Source organism: Cyclopterus lumpus, chromosome 9 (assembly GCF_009769545.1).
Source record: "Cyclopterus lumpus isolate fCycLum1 chromosome 9, fCycLum1.pri, whole genome shotgun sequence".
Taxonomy (NCBI): domain Eukaryota; kingdom Metazoa; phylum Chordata; class Actinopteri; order Perciformes; family Cyclopteridae; genus Cyclopterus; species Cyclopterus lumpus.
Window position 1 is genome coordinate 8,819,645 of NC_046974.1, and position 11,451 is coordinate 8,831,095.

General features: G+C 44.8%; 1 protein-coding gene across 1 annotated transcript in view; it reads right to left on the bottom strand.

The window, feature by feature from the left end:
• sema4c (sema domain, immunoglobulin domain (Ig), transmembrane domain (TM) and short cytoplasmic domain, (semaphorin) 4C) overlaps nucleotides 1–10,757 on the bottom strand; it is an 82,041-nt gene extending 71,284 nt beyond the window's left edge. The window contains exon 1 of the mRNA XM_034542644.1: nucleotides 10,673–10,757. The gene's annotated coding sequence lies outside the window, so the exon portion shown is untranslated. The remainder of the gene's footprint in view (nucleotides 1–10,672) is intronic.
• Nucleotides 10,758–11,451: the final 694 nt, after the last annotated feature.

An 11,451-nucleotide genomic window follows, 5' to 3' on the forward strand; every position in this document is an offset into this window, starting at 1 on the left:
TGTGTGTGTCTGTTCTCCGTGGCTGGTCTTACCTCAGGCGAAAAAATCATAATAAAGAGTTTGCCTTTCTCTGCTCCCTGGTGTTCCTAAAAAAAGACTTTCCCTAATAGGTACGAAAAAAAGAAAAATTCTGCAAGATAAACTGTTCCATATGCCACCAGCGTGAGAGAGGAGATAGAGACGATGTGAGTGTACTGCAAGTGTGCGTGTGTATGCTGATGAAATGCATAGATTCGGCACTCAATGTGTGAATGTGTGAGTAAATGCAATTGTCCTTCCATATTTGTCTGCTGTTTGTGTGCATTGTTGAACACTTTGAGTGTGTTTGAGAGCCTGTGAGAGTGTGTGTGTGTTTGAAAGCATGAGAAGGGAAAAAAACAAGTATTCAAATGTTGTAGATCCTCAAGTGAAAGTAGCAAGCAACAATTGTCTCGGGTAGGGAAGTCCTGATTACAGTATTGTCGGCGTCTATACCTCCTGAGAGATTCAAGCCTTCTTGATACCCAATTTGATACCACAGTTTTTCCCATCAAACAACTATATTTGCACACCTAATTTATGCTTAAAAAGCATTGAGCGTTATATAGTATATTTGGAAGCGTGTAAGTGTAACAGGCGGCATGTGGAGAGGAGTATTACAAAAATACAGCGGGCGCACAGCAGTGGAGACTAAAGGGGAGAAAAGTGAATAAGAATAAGAAAGATTGAAAGAGAGAGAGAGAGAAGAAGGTGAAAGCCAGGTTGGAAATTGATGGTGTAATTGTTGACTGCTGGTTGACTCTTATCTTTGTTTCTCAGGGCTGTTGTCCGGGCAGGCTGGCTTTTTCTCGCTTTCCAATCTGATCTCTCTCTCTCTAAGAGTGGACCAAACCTGGCAACCCATATACCTTTATCTATTTTTCCCCTCTCGCCAGCCCTTCTCAATGCCCATCGTTCTCCTCCTTTCTGTCATATTATTGTGGCCTCATCTATTGAGCAATTCTGTATTTTTGTTCTCTCTTTCCATCCCTCTCTTCAGACAGCCAGACATCATGCAGAGAGCAGTGGCCTGGAAAAGAGCAGCATGAGAGGGGGGAGTACAGCCGGCCTGGGGGTCAAAGGTGAGTCTGGAGGAGGATAGGGGTGGGTGAGGGGGCAAACACAGGCTCTGTCTCTCTCTAGCTGCATTTCCTCCAAGAATTTCAGGCGCTGGACGACATATCAGAGAACTCAAAGGTCCCTTCATCCCACTGTTTTGCATTTCCATAGCGGTCTACAGACCTGGAGACTAACGAGGGCGGCTGGTGGTTGCAACATTGAACACATTTCTGCAGATCCGCTTTATCTAAAAAACACGTTGAAAACAAACAATCCTTGGTTTTGATCTCACTGCGACGGCATTTACTGCTGCGTAGTATTTACTGATGCACGGTGGAGCGCCTGTCTCCACAGTAAATCATCTGTTGAGTGCTTGGTGAGTATTTATTTATTTATTTGAGTCAGGAAGTCGACAACAAAGCCAAAATACATTCTGACTCCCAACATTGTTGAAGAACCTTTGAGCAATTAAGCACTTTTTTTACTACCATCAACATACATCTTGTGGAAGGCTGACACCATGTAGAACTCTCACAGACTGACAGTATTGACAAGTTGCATGAACATGTAATATTTTTCAAGATAGAGAGGTTTTAAGGCTAAAGAAAGCTCTCACGGCAGAGTATAAAACTAAAATCTTAAAAGTCCAACAATGCAATAAATGATTGCAAACTTCCACCTGTTCATTGTTTAAACAGACCACCAAACGGCAATTGCCTATTCAAGGTTTCACCCCAAACTGCCCCATTGGATCTGCTCAGTGGACCCCAGCAGAAGGCTCTGGTTGTACTGGGCAGCTCCCACCGTGAAGGCAGTCTGTCCAGCAAGCAGTGCTTTTTACCGTGGAGACATCATGCCAGTGACATTATAGCACCTGTGGTTATAAAGATGCTGTCCCTATCAGGATCAAAGTGTGTACTTCCAATTGTTTACTGGATGTGGTATTCGTGTTGTCTGCAGGACTTCATCACTTCTATCGTGGGCAATATGCAAAGCGTATGTAGGTGGCTTCATCAACATAAACAAACAGCAGGTTCAGGATGTTCAGGCGTGATCTTGTGCTGCCTGTTTTTACTTTTCGTTCCAGGCAAAAAGTCTTTCATAGGAAGCAGCAGCAAAAGAGACGAGTTACATCGCTGCGGTACAGTTAGCGGCTGCTGTAAACGCTGTATGTGAAGAAAAGGAGCAGTGACTCAAAAAAGATCCACGAGGCAACATGTGATTGCTCAGGGAACAGGGCGTCTCACTCCTCTTCATTGCACTTTCAATGGTTTTCTACAAATCACGCTGGGTTCTTTACTGAGACATCTCCAGTGGAACCGTATTTCACACATTGTCCGGCATCCTCTTCACACTTGCCAAAAGGGACCCATGGTGCTGGAGAGAAATACTTACTTGGTCGTAAAAGCAACACAGGTCTAACATCGATTGTTCAACAAAAAAGGGTAACATAGACTTGATCGGCCAAGTTTCCATTAGGAAGTGCAACGCTAAGTGAACTTTATATTTCCAATTAGAGGTGCTACACTGGGTAAACGTCTACATTTTCATTGAGGAGGGCTAACGACTAACTTTGAGTTCCAACAGGCCAAGATGACACGAGACCCACAGCGCGACACAAGCAAGAGGAGCTCTCAGTCTCCCAACAGCTAAGTAGCTAAGCTACTCCCAAACGCTAGCTCAGCTGAGCTCTAAAATAGCGGCCATGTAGGGGCCCTCCTGCTTCCGATAAGCCTGCTAGGGCCCCTCTGGAGTGCCTACCCTGGAGAGAGCCATTAGCCCAGCCACAGCTCCTTCCTGGATAAGCTGCAGCTTACCAGCCTGCGAGCCGCAGGGCAACTTTTTATTGTCCTTTCAAAACTTTATGTGTGAGTGTGGGGCGATAGCTTAGGAGGGGCTGGACGTGCTGGAGTCGGCAATACAGTGTGTGTGTGTGTGTGTGTGTGTGTGTGTGTGTGTGTGCGGGCTCAAGCTGGGCTCTCCCGGCACTTCCTGCCCACTAACGGCCAGTCCCACGGTAGGGAGGGTGAGCTCTATCGGACCAGAACAATGCCAAAAAAAGGCTGTCATAAAAACAAACTACCATGCTCTGGTTAGCAAGGGGAAGAGGAGGGGAGGGGCCTACATAACCCCTTTCACACACACACACACACACACACACACACACACATTAATACACTCATTTGATTTGCAGATATCAAGTGTATGAGCCGCTATTTTTTACTGTTATCTTTTGTTGGGTATTCATACTCATTTGCATACACCCAGTAAACAATGCCTGAAAACAGCAAGAAGGAAGAGCTAACTATGCATATACTCTATGCAAAGCACACACGCACACACACACACATGATTGTTGCTACTGACAGTAAACAATAGGAACCTCTGCATTCAAACTGGGTCCAAACAGCTTTGACGTTTCACCAAAACCAGAATAACAAAAAAAGAGAACAATTCCGGCGGTCCTGTGTACGCAAAGCACAGTGCAGACGACCGAACCAGAAAACATCTGCTGAGTCGGGACAAACAAAACAACAACAAGCAACCGACGAAGGAGCGCATCGGGGGCCTCAGAAAACATTCTAAATACCTTACACAGTGCCCCCAAAACACAGTTGGCTCGCTGACAAAGGGGTTTTTGGCCGAGCATATTAACATCTCGATTCCTATCCAGCTTTACAATTTCAACCACGGCCAGGATGGGAGGGATGAAACGGGAACGATGACTGCAGCTGCAATGTGAAGAGGAAATTACTGGACAAGTATCAAATATGATTCCTATGATCAAATGATGACTTCTCTCCCCGAGTTTGCCTTTGACTCAGTTAAAAGATCAAAACACATTTCATGGCCAAAGATACTCTAAATGGATGGATAGTGCTGTAGAGATGAAACGCTGTAATGGAAACTCATTAAAGGAATAGTTCAATATTCTGGTAAATATGCTGAACTTCCTTTGTGCAGAGAGTTAGACAAGAAGACTGATGCACTCTCATATGCCCGAGTGCTAAATGTGTATGTGGAGCCAGGAGGTGCGTTCACTTAGCTTTGCAACATGTTTCCCCAGACGACATGCACCTTCACGATTGCTCAACCTGCTGTATTTTCATATTCATTGAAATACTGAGTTGTCATCAATTTCGCGGACATTGTTTTCACTAAACCCAGCTCAATCACAAATAGACAAAACAATCCATTTAATCACTCTAATTTTCCATAAATCCTTGGATGGAAAACCCATTTACTGATAGAAGCATACATAGAAAACCGATCAACACATAGAGATGGAGAGAGAGAGAGAGAGAGAGAGAGACGCCGGCGGACAGCAGATGGCTAACAGTGGTCAGCTGGTAACACACAAGCAGGTCCGGACTCTCCTCCACCACATTCAACCACTCATAAATAATGCAGAGGACACAAGCCACCCGGCTTCTTCTCAAGATCTCCAGGGGCCAATAAAGGCAGATAGAGAGAAAAGACCTTTGATGTCCTGTCACCTGTTCCTTCATTTATTTCAGACAACAGTGATTAGATTTGGGTGATGCGTCTCACCACTGCATTCTCACAATAGATATAGAATAGGAGTAGAATGGATTTTCCCATTCAAAGTCACGGAGCAGGATGGCTAGAGCTGTGTCCATTTCTGTGTGTACAACTGGTATTGCAAGTCACGGCTAAAACGAGCAGTGGAATGGTACAAGGCATCAGAGGGCAGTGTTACGAGTCCCACATGGCGAAGGCAGAACCTGCCCTACTCCGCCTGTGATTGGTTTACCCTGATAGTTTTACCCCTAATACTAATCCTAACCAATCTCAATCCTCTTGCATCAAACCAACCAATCCAATCGACGAAGGCAATGAGTACGAGCAAATAAGAGACAGAGTAGGGCGGGTCATGCCTTCACCAAAGCAGGATTGGTAATTTTGCCTCAAGATCAACGTCCACTCTCTCCCCGGCAAGCTGCAGGTACATGTAATGGCCCCACTGACCACCATATTCTTTTGCATGATTAAAAAACGTTCAATGTCCGCTCTTACTGCTAAGATTCTGATTTCTTATATTTTAATTACATTGATCAGCCCGAAAAGGGGGTAAATTAGAGATCAGAATGAAAAGCTTTGATAAACACAACTTCCTGCATTTCAAGAGTGAACATATGTGGTGCATCCGGCTGTACTTGCTCGACAGACTCGCCTCCAGGAACGTTGGTATATGCACCATATTGGATTTTCCACCAGCCCGACATTAGTGGAAACACTTTTCCTCCCTGAGGGCTTATTTATTTATTGATTGCCCCAAAGGGGGGCTGTATCATTTATAGAGAGTGGCACATATTTATAACTGCCTTGTGTTGCATTATTCTGGAAATATTGCTTTCTTTTTTGCAAAATTGTTAATTTGTTGACGATAATGACAATACGACTTCATTTAACTGAATTGATTTAAAGAGATAGATCCAGAGAGGCTGCTACGAGGCATTCGGGATACTGAAAAAAGTAGTACACTATTGTGTACTACTTTTCTCTATCCGAACATAGTTTTCATTCACAAAGGGCTGAATATGGACTTGTCTGTTCAATTGAAGTTGAGCTATATAAGTGGTAATGCTTAAACTTTGGCAACGCAAAAAATGACCTCATTATGCTACTCGAATTGAGCCCAAACGAGTGAGAGAGAATAAAAAGGGGGGAAAGAAGTGTGTGTATAAGTGGGCGAGAGAGGCAGAGGGTGAGAGAGAGAGACCGAGCTCAGAGGGAAGGGCTAAGTTGCAGAGGAGCAAAACGCTTCTCGTCTCGGAACAACGGCAATCACAGCCGCTGCCAAAACCCTCTGGATCCATTTTCAATGTCTGATGGAAACTTCTCAACAGGCTTTAAAGCCACTGAGAAGGGCTGAAGGTTGTGCAGTGTGTGTGTGTGTGTGTGTGTGTGTGTACGTGCTTCGGCTTGTTTGTGTTCTCTATTAGTAGTGCCTTCTGGAGCATTTTAACATCAATAAATTATACGTAGCTGCTTAAACTTTGAGACATTGGTAAACAAATGAGCCAAGAGGAGCTGGAAGGGCTGAAGGCACTACAGATAAAGATGCACAAGCAAACATCAACACTTTGACAATACTTATGTCGCACTGATAAGAAGTATACAAACTAATTGGGACATTTCTCACCGCATGCGGAGAATAAGGAAATGCCTGGGAAATAAACATTTTAAAAAGCATTTCAAACCCATTTGATAGATAACCTGTGATGTGTGTAGTGCATCTTTTCCTTCTTACAAAATACTAGTGTGTTTGTATGATAACTGCATTTGCACAATTGCCATGTCGTTCGCACCGTTTGCAGTCACATGTAACAACAATACACACCATAACCAAGGTTTCTGGGGGCACACTGCGACACGGATGACTAGTTAGAAGAAGGTTAATGCTAGAGCAGAACACTACGCCAATAATATAAGAATCAAGAAATCAAACAATAAACAACGGACACATTATGATGATTTTCAGTCTGAATATTATTGTAATCCCCCTCTTGTAAACACTCCGTTTTAGCGACTTTCTCTTTAAGCCCCTCCCCCTCAGTCTGCTCTGATTGGCTTACGATAAAAATATGGTGCTTTTTGCAAAAGCAAGGGAGTCGCAGAAATAAGGGCAAAACACCAGAGGCTAGGGAGGAAGGACAAGAGGCAACGTCCTAGTTTGAGGATGCAACAAGATTCATGGTTTTTGGTCTTCGTTATGACCAAAACCACAACACTGAAATTAAGCCACGAGTTGATCAATATGCCAGTGACATGCTAATGTGTAACAATCCTTCATGTTCATGTGTGAATGCACTTGAGCGAACAAGACTTTTACATTCTTGTGTCACAGTGACATTTTTAGTTCACAGCTGTGCACATATCACACTTTCTCTCTCTCTCTCTCTCTCTCGCTCTCTCTCTCTCTCTCTCTCTCTCACACACACACACACACACACACACACACAGACACACACACACACACACACACTACCTTGTCTCTATAGCTCCTTGATAATTAACTAATAATAATAATGCATGCACATACGCAGAGGAAGCATGAAAACATAAGGTTTATATCACTTTGACCCTCTACCCTGCCAAAGCCCATTTACCATGATGGTCTTGTAAACAAGCTTCTTCCCTTCCTTCTTCTCTAAACATCAGCCTGTCCTGCCCAGCCCCGCCTCCCGCTTGTTCCCCTCAAGCACACGCACACACACACCCTCACACGCACATACACACTCACACACACACACACCCACACACACACACACACACACACACACACACACGACCCATCTGCTTCTGCTCTCCAGACCTTGCATCTGGCCTGCCATGAACCATATCTCTGTTCAACACAAACACACATTTTAAACACGCACACATACACACACACACACACGCACGCACACACACACACACACACACACACACACACACACACACACACACACACACACACACACACACACACACACACACACACACACACACACACACACACACACACACATACACACACACACGCGCAATTCTGTTCATGCAGCATCAGAACAGAGAGGGCATGGCTGGAGATGTGCACTCCCTTCAACTCAGCAGGAAACACAGGGCAGTTAGTAACAGCAAAAACAAAAAAAGCAAATCTGCTCCCGAAAGAGAGTTTTGAAAGGAGAGACGGGCAGAAAGAAAAGGAATTAAATCGTCGGTGGAATAAAAAGTATATTTTGAAGGGAAAAAAAGCTCACTGTGGGAAGCTGGCACATCAACTGTTGCTCTGCGGAGGATGTTGAGAAAAAAGAAGCCTCTCCCACCATCAGAAATACGTGATTGTTAGCAAATTCAGATATGCTCCCACAACACCATGCATGACCACGGCCTGAATGGTCTGCGCGTGTGTCCCTGCATGCAAAGCTTCTGTGTTTAAATGATCAGAAATCAGCGCGTTATCACGGGGTTTAATGTGCGTTCAGCTGCACGCCATGTGGGCCACAGTATCTGTTGCACTGATGCGATGCATGTGACACAGGGATGGCAATTAAACACACACACACACACACAAAAGCACACGCAGCAGACAGCAGACATCTGGTGCATTGACGACATAACGACTGTGATGCAATGTTGGCCCTTTGGCGTCATAAACAGAGCGTATGTCACATTTGTGCATGAATGCAGAATGATTAGCATAACACATAGACTGGCGGAGATAGGGAAGCTGAGCTGAAGTGATTGGTTGATTCATTGATTAATCAGAAACTATTTTGAGAACTGATTCATCCTGTGACTCAACTAAATGTTTTCACCAGCTTCTCAAATGTAAGGATGTGCAACTTTTCTTTTTTGTATGTGAACTTTGGCTCCTTGAACTTTTGATTTTTCATAGGTTTTTTTACATTTAATACATCGCTCGCTGGAGAAAACAACCAGCAGATTAGTCTTTTATGAAAGTAATCGTTTGTTGCAGCCCCGTGGCAAGTGAACGGCAGCAAGAACACATGTCCAACACAACACCCAGAGGAGCACACAACAACACACACTCACATGCTGTAAATAACAGAGTTGTCTAACTTGTACTAAAATACCACAACAGAAAATGTCAAAGTCATTATATGAGACTGTTTAATGTGAATCTGCACACGTGTATGCCTAAATCCGGCTGTAAAGGCGTTGCTGTTAACATGTATGGATGATGCATGTGGTCCTTTGTCTTCCTGACTGTGTGCTGTTTAATTGTGTGCGTGTGTGTGTGTGTGAGGAGCCTGAGAAGTGTGTGAGGGAAGATGGGAAGGAGGCTGGCTGTCAGGATGTGGAGTCCATTGTCTGTCCGACAATGAAGCGATCGAGTCGGCAGGAGTCCTGTGGCTCACTCAATGGAGGCATTAACATCTGGGGCCAGAGGGTTGCGTGATGTGTGTGTGTGTGTGTGTGAGTGTGTGTCTTTGTTGCAACTGCCCTGGATAAAACTGGATTTTCAAGGCTTTTTTCCCTGCCTGGGAATAATGCAGATGTCAGGATGAATGTTTCAACAACCAAACTACCAGTGTTGTATAATCTTCTCAGCATATATATATATTTTTTACGATTTATTATGTCCATTCTTAAAGGTTTGTGAACTTGATTTTACAAGCTAAAAAGGTGAACTTCGGTAGGATTATCCTCTCATCCCACTGAACTGCAAATGTCAACATGCGCCACATGCGCTGAATCCTACCCGTTATAATACTTACATTAATCTCTGCAAATGACACAGTGACATACACAAACACACCAAACTATCTGCCCCGCAAACCTTTTCATAAAGAAATACGACAAACTTTGTGGATCCTCAAGCACTCGTATAAAGTCATCTGCCATCACACATGGCAATAACATGACTCCATTAACTTCTCCCACAACCCTTACTGTCTTTATTTTTGAAGGGCCACACTCCTCAGTACAGTCTGTGAGTTAACTGGCAGTGGCACCATCCAGCTTGTAAAACATAAAAACAAGGACCCCCCACTCCTTCTCCTAAACCACCACACCTTTTTACACACACACCCATGCTCACTGTCCAGCGTTGTCGACTGCCCTCCTACACTTCCTCCTCTTCCTCTTCCTCCTCCTTAGTAATTACAATAATCACTCAACTGAAGCTAATACTTACTTCATTACGGGAAGAAATCAGGGATGTGGCAAAAAGCACTTCAACATAATATCTCAAGTTAGTTATTGTCACCATAAGCGCTTTATTTCTTTGAGTGTCAGCTGAGTAAGGGGGAAATAAATAGAGGCAGCAATTCAAGAAATGGCAGTGGAAGTAAGCGGGGGTTGTTATAGACAACAACTATGTACAAATGAACTATTAAAATATGTATTTATGTTTTTAGTAAGAGTCTGTCTACAACCATGCATCTATGTGAGCATAGAATACTTAATATTTTGACACAACATCTCTATGAACTATAAACTTCTCTCTTCCGGCAGCCAACACAGGTCTCCAAGTAAATCCTGAATGAAATATGACATTGATGCCATCGAAGATGAAACAACACCGACAAGCTCATAAAGGTTCCTCAAAGTTCAGGAGCACAAACACACCAGACATGGAAGTAACGCATGCAAATCATGAAATATGAAGGGCTTCCCCGCTTGGAGTGGCGCACACACACACAAACACACACGATATGATAAGTGGGATTGTTGTGCGTTATAGTTTATTGCTGTGCTGTGATTGTGGAGCTGGAGATGAACAGACGGCAGTGAAAACCCCGGAGTTGATTCTCTTCCAGCGGCTCCTGGCCGCAGTGCGCTGTGTTGACACGCCGCACGAAACGAGGGATAAAGTTGCACCGCATCGAGCCCAGAAAACGCACAACCGACAACCCCGAGACGACCCGTGGAGACGGCGCATTGTATCCCACCGCGTCCTGTCCCCCCCCCCCCTTTCACCAAAAAGGAGGCTTCATGGCAACAGTTGGAGATCCGGAGACTCCGGATCGGGATGTTTCTGCCCCCCCTTGCTTCCTTCGTCTAAACCTACTTCCAGCAACTGCAACCACCATTACGACCAAATAGAGGGCAACAAACTTACCTTGCGATGGCGGTGATGATTAAATGAATGCGTCCTGCGCGTTTCTCCTCTCCGTCTTTCTCTGACGAACCGATCCAGTATCCCGTTCTCTCTCTCTCCCTCCACCACCCCCACCAACCCCGCTCTCCTTTTCCGTTATCTCGGATTTGTTTTCTGAATTTGAGTTACGAATTATTCCACATCCTCATCAGTGTCAGATGAAATCGGCCGCGCGGTTGTTCTCTTCTTATTTCCTCTATTTTCTTTTCAAATGGTTGGACTATAAAGCAAATCCAGCCATATGATCTTGTCATTCAGTTTTCTACACAGAGGAACGGGGCTCTCCACGCAACTCCCTCCCAGGGCTTTGTAACACGAAACCAGAGGAGGAGGAGGAGGAGGAGGAGGAGGAGGAGGAGGAGGAGGAGGAGGAGGAGGAGGAGAAAAAAGGGGGAAGAAATAAAAGAAAGCGTGAATTGAATCCACTATCTGGGACGAGCTAGACGAGTCTATCCGCCTCTGCGCGCAGAAGTTCCAGCGTGGTCGTGGCGCTGCGTCTCTGTGCCAATCTACACTGGAAATAGTGTGTGCGTGTGTATGTGTGTGTGTGTGTGTGTGCGGGGGGGCTGCAGCGTGTGTGAGCCCCCAGCCTACTTCTGCAGTACGCAGCACAGCAGGGACCTGGGAGCATTTAAAAAAAAAAAAAAAAAAGGCACACAAACACGTCTCCGCCCATTAGCCCCTCTTAACAAGGGCCCCGACACAGACGAGGGGCCCCCAGCAGCCATTACACTGCTTGA